The sequence below is a fragment of the Arachis hypogaea genome, chromosome 16 (assembly GCF_003086295.3).
Source record: "Arachis hypogaea cultivar Tifrunner chromosome 16, arahy.Tifrunner.gnm2.J5K5, whole genome shotgun sequence".
NCBI lineage: Eukaryota > Viridiplantae > Streptophyta > Magnoliopsida > Fabales > Fabaceae > Arachis > Arachis hypogaea.
Genome location: NC_092051.1, coordinates 92690805 through 92700114, shown reverse-complemented (window position 1 = coordinate 92700114; position 9310 = coordinate 92690805). Strand labels below are relative to the sequence as shown.

Sequence of the window (9310 nt, the reverse complement as noted above, 5' to 3'; positions counted from 1 at the left end):
TAGTATCTTCCTTTTGTGTTATCCGAACCCTTCAATTGCCCCATCAATGCTCCTACAAAATAAAAGAAATGTGATTAAAAACACACTTGTAGTAAGTGGCGGCAACATGAAAAGGCTAACCACTTTTTAAAGTTTTTGTTTTTAACTAACTAAGTGCTATTCATGAGTGCAAACCAACTGACTAACTCAACATCCATGTATGCAACATTGGCAACACCAAACTTAGTTTAGTGCCATGTGGTGTAAAAGATTTGTTCAAGGCCCCTAAGAGTGACATGATGTGGGTTACATTTATGTTCTCTTAGTGTGCCTTGAACACCAAACCTGTTTCTCACTATATGTTGCACACAAGGATTCATTCAAGTGCATATCAAGTTGATTTGAGATTCATGAACGCATTATTAACTATTTTTAAAAGCATGTAAAACATGGGTTGCCTCCCATGAAGCGCTTCTTTAGCGTCACTAGCTTGACGTTCTGCCTTTATCAGGGTGGTTGGTAGTGCTTCAAGTCCTCCCTCCTTGCAGTAAATCTATCTCCATTGGCTTCATCAAGGATCTCCACATGTTCTAGGGAGAGAACTCTGTTGATGGTAAAGACTTTAGGTAGCTGAGATGGGATGGTGGGGAGATCGGGGGGAATGGCTGGGAAGTAAGCTGAGATTACTTTATCCCCTGGAGAGAAGTCCTCTGTAGGGATCTTCTTGTTCCTCCACCTATTTGGTACCTTCTTCTTTGTTCCTTTTGATGTTGCCTTGCTCTTTGTGACCTCCTCTTCCAAGGAGATTTTGTTGCTGGTCTCATATAACTCTGGTGGTTTAGGTTTCTCCTGATTTTCCTTGAGCTGTGACAGCTACTGATTCCCTTGTTCATCAACTAAGGGGATTCCCAGATGTGCTGGTTGTGCTTCAGTGCTTGTTTCTTCGTTCAGTATCTCACTGTGATCCTTGCTTGATTCTTTGTTCTCTTGATCTGTTTCTTGTGAAGGTTTGAAAACATTGAAGGTGAGTTGTTCGTCATTGATCCTCAAAATTAGCTCCCCTTGCTCCACATCTATAGGTGCTCTGGCTGTAGCTAGGAATGGTCTTCCCAATATGATTGGGTGGAGGTGACTCTCTTCCATGTCCAAGATGACAAAGTCTGTGGGAAGGAAGTATTTTCCAACCTTCACCAGCACATTTTCAACCACTCCTATTGCTTGTTTTTGAGTTTTGTCAGCCAGCCTGATAACTACATCTGTGGGTATTATCTCATTGATCTATAGCCTCTTCATAATGGATAAAGGCATTAAGTTGAGGCTTGCTCCCAGATCGCAAAGTCCTTTATCAAACATTGTTTCTCCTATGGCACAGGGGATGTGAAACTCCCGGGGTCCTTCCTCTTTGTCGGCAGCTCTGGTTGAATGAGAGCACTGCACTCCTTATTCATCACTATTGTTTGTCCTTCTTTGAGTGAGCTTTTCCTGGTCAGCAGCTCCTTCATATACTTAATGTATGAGGGCATTTGTTGGAGGGTATTGATGAATGGTATGTTTTACATGGAGAGATGCAAATATGTCAAGAAACCTTGAGTATATTCTCTTCTCTACACAGCCATTTAGTAATTGGGGAAAGGGTGCATAGAGTCTCAGCAGCTCCTTCTATGTCAGCTCCTTCTGTGTAATTGTGGTTTCTTGATGATTCTCCCCCTGCTTTCCTACTGAAGTATCTTCAGGTTGTTCTAATGGGTTGTTCAGCTCTTCCTCAGTCTCCTTATCACTTATAGTAACCATCTTGCAATCTTCCCATCTTACTTTCTTTGCTTCACCTCTTGGGTTTTTCTCTGTGTCACTTGGGAAGCTGTCTGTAGGTTTGGGAATATGCTCGGAGAGGTATCCCACTTGAAATTTCAGCCTCTTGATGGTGTCTCCCTGGTTCTTGATACTGGCTCGCACCTCCTCTTTGAACACCTTGTTATCTTGAATCTCTTTGCATATGCCTTCAAGTATAGTCTCAATCCTTGAGAGTCTATCTTCAGATGATGGTGAGTTGAGGTTGGAGGGATGAGAAAGGCCATTTTGGCTTTGGTATGGATGTTGAGGTGTGTTGTTAGGTGGGTGTTGATATGATCTTTGCGTGGAATGTTGGTGGGCTGCATTGTTGTTGGGGTTGTGGCGTCTCTGATCTTGGTCTTGGTCTTGTTGATTTCACCATCCAAAGTTTGGGTGGTTCCTCCAACCAGGGTTGTAGGTCTTAGAGTATGGATCATGGGTCTGCCTGGGTGAGTTTCCAATGTAGTTGGCTTGTTCATGCTCACCTTCTGGCTCTGCATTCACCCCCTATTGGGTTGTTGATGAGGTGGTGATTGCTGCTACTTGGTTTCTCTCCATCTTCTTGGTAAGATCAGCCAGCTGCTTGGTGATAAGCTTGTTTTGGGCCAGCAGTGCATCCATATTGTTCAGCTCTATCACTCTTCTAGTGTTGCCTCTTTCAGAAGCATAGAAGTAGTCATTCTAAGCTACAGTCTCAATGACATCTATGGCTTCTTCAATGGTCTTCTTCTTGTTCAGAGATCCCCCGGATGAGTGGTCTACTGCCTTCTTCGATTCATAAGAAAGACCTTCATAGAAAATGTGCAACTACACCCATTTATTGAACATATCTGGTGGGCACCTTCTTGTAAGGTCCTCAAACCTCTCCCATGCTTCATATAGAGTCTCACCATCTTGTTGTCTAAAAGTTTGAACTTCAGCTCTCAACCTGTTGATTTTTTGAGGAGGATAGAATCTTGCCAAAAATTTGTTCACCACATCTTCCCAGGTTGTTAAGCTCTCCTTCGGGAAAGACTCTAACCATTTGGATGCCTTGTCCTTGAGTGAGAAGGGAAATAAAAGTAGTCTATAGGTGTTAGGATGAACACCGTTAGACTTCACAGTATCACATATCCTCAGGAAGGTGGTTAAATGTTGGTTGGGGTCTTCTTGGAGACCTTCTATAAACGAACAGTTGTTCTGAACAAGGGTGATGAGCTGTGGCTTTAGTTCAAAGTTGTTGGCATGTATGGTTGGCTTTTGAATGCTACTCGCACAGTTTTCTGGGTTTGGGTTGATATAAGAGCCTAAAACTCTTCTCTCCTGCCCAGCATGATTTGCTAGACCTTCTCTGCCATGGTTGTGAGCCTCTTCTTCATGATGGTTCTCCATATTTTCATCCATGTTTGGTTCAAAATAATCCTCCTCTTCCTCAGCACCAACTACTCTCTTTCCTCTTGCTTCCCTCCTTAATCTAAGGAAGGTCCTCTCAGGTTCAGAATCAAAGGAAGTTGAAGCCCCGCTTCTTCTCTCTGTCATACAACCAACAAGACACAAGCAAGGAAATAGATACAGAAAGTGTTTCTATTAGAATTGATGTTATTGTGAGTGATGCAGTATATCAAACAGTTAGTAGGTTAGTGGACTGAATTGTAAACAACATAAAAAAGTAGGGGAAAGAGGAGAAAATAACTAAAACTCAAAGTAAATTACTCACACAAAACTTTAAATCAAACAAAAGAAAAATGCTCAATCTAGTTATCCTCCAATTTAATCATTGTTGATACAAAATCAATCCCCGACAACGGCACCATAAACTTGATGCACGGAAACTTGTCTCTCAACAATTTTCCTTCGGCAAGTATACCGAATTGTCATCAAGTAAAAATTCACAATAGAGTGAGGTCCAATCCCACAGGGATTGATTGGTCAAGCAACTTTAATTAGAAGAATGTTCTAGTTGAACTAAGCAGAATTGGATTTGTGATTTGCAGAAAATTAAATGGCGGGAAAGTAAATAGCAGAAACGTAAATGCTGGAAATAAAGAGCTGAATGTAAATAGCGGAAAGTAAATTGCAGAATCTTAAATGGGAAGGGGAGTTTAGCATGAAAGTAAATAGCATAAAGTAAAGAGAATGAGTAAGATCAGAAATGGGGAATTCATTGGGCTTAGGAGATGTTGCATTCTCCGGATCAAGTTCATTTTCATCTTTTCCTCAATCAATGCATTCATTGATCTCCTTGGCAATCTTAAGTGATCGAATTCTAATTTCTTGGTAATTCAATCTCTCAAATCTTGATCAATAGCCAATTCCTTGGTCAATTGCTCATGAGAAGAGATGAAGTATGGTCACTGATTATACCATATGTATTTCCAAATCAAAGTGTTGGTAGGATTATATGTCACTATATCCATCCAAACCCCAATTTAGTCCAACATGAGAAAGCATTTCTAGCATGATCTCTTCATTCCTCTTCCAAAGTTCCGAAGAGATCCAAGTATGAATAGCTTCTTTTCCAAGATAACTACCCAATTGAATGAAGATTAAAAGCTTTCTCGTAAAATCAAGAGAAAAGATAGAAGAAAAATAATGAAAACTACTATTGATCCATCAAATTACAACAGAGCTCCCTAACCCAATGAAAGGGGTTTAGTTGTTCATAGCTCTGGGAATGGAAAACAAAGATGGAAAATACATTATGAAAAGTAAACTAGAAGTGCAGAGAAATGAAAATTATACAGAGAGTAGCTCTCAAATTTCCAACCCCCTTTTTGATTCAAAACTACCCCTATATATACTACTCTTCTGATCTTCTAGTTGGTTCTTCAAATCTTGGATATGGGCCTTTGGATCTTGAGTTTGAAGCAGTTATCTTCTTCAGTGGGCTTAGCTTTACTTGCAGAAAGAAAGTATGAAGTGGGCAGGGACTTTTAGCTTAGGACGTTAGTGGTGTTAACGTTAAGTGAAAGTGTGGGTTCGAGAACGTTAGTGGCATTCGCCTTTTTCACTAACGTTCCTAACCCAATGGTGACCCACGTTAACTTCAACGTTAGTGGCACCAACGTGACCACTAACGTTGCTTCTTGATCCTTCGCACACGTTATTGGGACTTACCTTTTCCAATAACATTGAGAATCCTCCCTTCCCTACGTTAGAGTTCACGTTAGTGTGGCTAACGTGACCTTTAACGTAGGCTTGCCAAATCATCGAAAACATTAGTGACACTTACCTTTGTCACTAATGTTTCAAAACGCCCCTACTTCCCACGTTAGAGTTCACGTTAACTAGGTTAACGTGGCTTCTAACGTGGTGGTGATAGCCATCTCCAACGTTAGTGACAAAGGTGAGTGTCACTAACGTTGGCTCATCATTCTTTCATCCACGTTAGCTTCCACATTAACTAAGTTAACATGGGAGTTAATGTTGCTCATAGTGGCTCATTCCAACATTAGTGACAAAGGTGAGTGTCACTAACGTTGGCGATTCTTGCTCCCTCCATGTTAGCTTCCACGTTAACTAAGTTAACGTGGCAACTAACGTGGCTCAAAGTGGCTTAGTCCAACGTTAGTGACAAAGGTGAGTGTCACTAACGTTGGCCATTCTTTTGCTTCCCCACGTTAGAGTCCATGTTAACTGAGTTAACATGGCTCTTAACGTGGTCGATATGAGCTTGGTCCAACGTTAGTGACAAAGGTGAGTGTCACTAACATTGGCTTCATTTTCTTCTTCCACGTTAGAGTTCACGTTAACTTAGTTAACGTGACTCTCAACATGGGCTATGATGGCTTCGAGGACGTTATTGGCGATTACTTTTCTCATTAACGTTGCAAGCTAGCTCCCATTCCACGTTAGAGGTGATGTTAGTTAGACTAATGTGGCTGCTAACGTGGTTCTTCCTTACTTCCTTTGTCCTGAAATCAAGCAATAAAGTGCATCAAAGTTCTAGTCCAAGTTATGAGATATGCATCATCCAATTTGTCATTCAATTTATGCATAATTCTCATGAATTCATATAAAAATCACAATGTTTGCTTGAATCAAGATGTAAGTAAAATTCTACCCAAAACTTGCTTATTTCCTAAGAAAGTGCATGAAACTACCCTAAAGCCATAAAGAAAAGCTTAGTGAAACTGGCCAAAATGCCCTTGCATCATGCGCGAGCGCGCCGATGCTGCTTTTCCAAGATCTCAATTCTTCATGTTCCTCTCTTTTGTACATGCTTTCTCCCTTTCTTCTAAGTCATTCCTACCCTATAATTCCTGAAATTACTCAACAAATACATCACGGCATCGAATGGCAATAGAAGAGGATTAAAATATGGAAATTTTAAGGCAAAATAAGCATGTTTTACATCATAAAGCAATATTGGGAAGTGAACACAAAACCATGCATTTCTTGCGAATAAGTATGAGAAATATTGATAAAATCCCTCAAAATAAGCACAAGATAAACCACAAAATCGGGGTTTATCAAATCTCCCCACACTTAAACCAAGCATGTCCTCATGCTTAAAATAAAAAGACCAAAGATCATGGTGAGAAAGGGTTTATGAAATGCAAACTACCTAAGTGGATGCATGCAACTAATGTAAAATCATATATATACTTGGTCAAGAGTAAATCTATCCTTCAAGAATACATGTAAGCAGATAGGGTGAAAATAGTATGCAATTTATGAATCCTACCAAATTGAATATCACTAAAGAGTGCATATGACTTGGTAAACGAACGCTTGTGAAAGCTGGGAACAAGCATTGAGCATCGAACCTTCACCGGAAGTATATCCACTCTATTTGCTCAAGTGTCTAGGGTTCGTCACTCAATCTCCTCCTAATCATGCTTTCCAAGATTTGTCTTTCATCTAACAATCAACAATTACTTAATGCATGCTTACAAGTATCATGAGGTCTTATTCATGGGTTGTAACGGGGCTAGGGTGAAGGTAAGGATGTATATGGTCAAGTGGGTTTCAAATTTGAGTCCTTGATCAACCTAGGATCCACTAGACACATAGAACAACCTATACAACTACAATATATTCCTAGCTACCCTTGAATTTTACCCTTTTTGCATACTCATGCATTCTTTTCAATTCACACCCATATGCATTGTTTTTGTTACTCTATCTCGGGGCGTCTTTGTCCCCTTTCATTGTTTTCTTTTTTTTTTTTTACATCCCCTTTTCTTGGGGTTTCTTTGTGAACCAAAGTGTCAATACATATGGTGTAATCATTCAACATATGAGTATGTTCCCAAAATCCTAGAATTTTTCAATTGCACTACAATTATATACCTACATATCTACCCGAATTTCCCAAGTATACCCTCCTAATTGAATGATACACATCCTAAGTTGCCTAAGCCAATCAAGGATTCAAATTCAGAAACATTCATAGTTTTTCACTTAGGGTTGTTGATGTGCTCTATTTAAGAACAAGAGGGTTTATCAAAAGCTCAAAATTGGTTAGCAACGGTAGATATAAGGGTTAAGGCTATTTGGGAGAAGTGACTATTGAATTGATGGCCTCAATCATGTAGATGCATTCATACACAAAGCAATGGATATATAGAATCAGACAAAGCAAGGATCACACTCATAGAGAGAGAGATATGCACACAAGAATGGAAATAATGGTTAAAAGATGTAACCATGCAATAGGCTCAAAGCTTTCATGCTTGTGTCCTTAGCTCAATTACTATGTTCCAAAATACATTCTTAAAGCAAGTTTACTGCAAAAATTTTCAGAATTTTTGGTAGGTCACCCAGAACACAGTTTCTTGGAAAGAAAGTTATTGTTTTGACCAAGTAACGCTATAGAAACTAACTATCATGCAAAGGGTATTTACAAGCAAAACTAACTACACATGCAATATATAAAAAGAAAAATAAATCCATGGGTATTGAGGGGAAGAGAACGTTACCCATGGAGATCGGTCGGACGACCTCCCCACACTTTAGAAATTAGCACGGTCCTCCGTGCTACGAATAATATGCAAGGGACTGTTGGGACCGGAGCCTTCACTATCCCCTTCATCAGAGCTCCCATCACTCGGGTCTGAGGTGGATGTGAATATTTCGGGTTCCTCCATGCTGGGGGTAACAAAACCCAGAAGTGTTTTGATGTAAGTATATCGGCGGTGGTTGCGCTGCTCATATCTATCAAGCTTTTGGTGAAGATCTTCTATCCTTTGATGTGTGGATCTCAGTGGTGGTGATGATGAGCTAGAAGGAAAGAGAAGTGGCGGGGCCATGTCGAGGCTTGGTTTGTTCATGGGAAGGTGTAGGTATTTTCTGCTTGGGACCACATCGCCCTTAGCCGGAACCATAATCTTCTTATCCTTGGCTTCCCAAGAAACACCCGCAGCAGCAACTAAGTCAGACCCCAATGCTGAAAATGCCAAATTACCCCGGTCGTGAACTTGACTCATCGCTTGCTTGACAAGAGGCAGAATATTCACCGGCTTCTCCGTGAGAACACACCAAACAAGGAAGGCAAGGTCCGCCGTGATGGGCGACTTGTGGGTGCTAGGCAGCACATAGTGGGATAGGATTTGGGCCCAAGCTCTAGCTTCCACAGTGAGGAAGCGAGCGACAATGCTCTTGGGCCTCATCCGGAGTCGACCATGGATCCAAAATCCTTCTGGTTCAGCAATCACTCGGAGAATCGAGTCCCAGTTGAATTCATACTTCTCACGCTGACGTAATACTTCTTGGTAGCCATCCATGTCACTTGGCACCGGTAAGACATTAAGCACTTGCTGAATAGCCTCTTCTGAAACTGAGACTTGCTTCCGGCGCATGTACACCGATTGAAGAGAGGGAGGATGGTAGTTGGTATAAAGTTCTTCCACCCAAGAGAGGTTGATTTCTCTTGGTTTTCGCAAAAGAAACTCCCATCCTCGCTGTTCAATGCGGGGCAAAATATAAGGAGCAACCTTGTCCGGCGGAGCGAGTAGATGCTTGGGGTGATAGTTTCTTACCGCTATGGAGGGGAACATTAGTTCACAGAAGCGGTTAGGGAACCTTGAAGGATCTTTCGCCGGCTTGCCCTTGTCATTCGCATCAATAGGAGCGGGTGTCTTTCCTTTCTTAGATAGGGGTTTGGCTCCTACTGAAGAATCCGCCTTAGAATTTGATTTTTGGGGTGCCCACTTTGCAGCCGGTTTCCTTGGAGCTATCCCCTTGCCTTTCTTGGTGGCCATCCTAAAACAAGGAGAGAAAGAAGGAAAATATTAAACCCAAAAATCAATTTGACAAAAGACATGCAAGTGAATTGTAATGCCCGTGGTAGATGTAAAAGCAAGGGTCATAACACTTGGCATGGGATGCAAGAGGGAGTAATGCATGCAATGGCATGAGAAGAGTAGTCTCAAGCATCCATAATAAAAAGCAAGTCATGTTCAATGATATCTAATTGGCAAGTATCAACTCTAAGCACACAAGTTAGACTCAATGCATTTAAGGGAAAGCAAGTGAATGAGGAAGGAGCACCAAATGGAGAAATATATGGCTAATTTGA

At 41.1% G+C, this 9310-nt stretch overlaps 1 non-coding gene across 1 annotated transcript; it reads left to right on the top strand.

Moving 5' to 3' along the window:
• Positions 1-2632: 2632 nt before the first annotated feature.
• On the top strand, positions 2633-2739 carry LOC112760523 (small nucleolar RNA R71). The gene has a single exon (XR_003180959.1). It is a non-coding gene; the product is annotated as a small nucleolar RNA R71 (small nucleolar RNA).
• The last annotated feature ends 6571 nt before the right edge of the window (positions 2740-9310 follow it).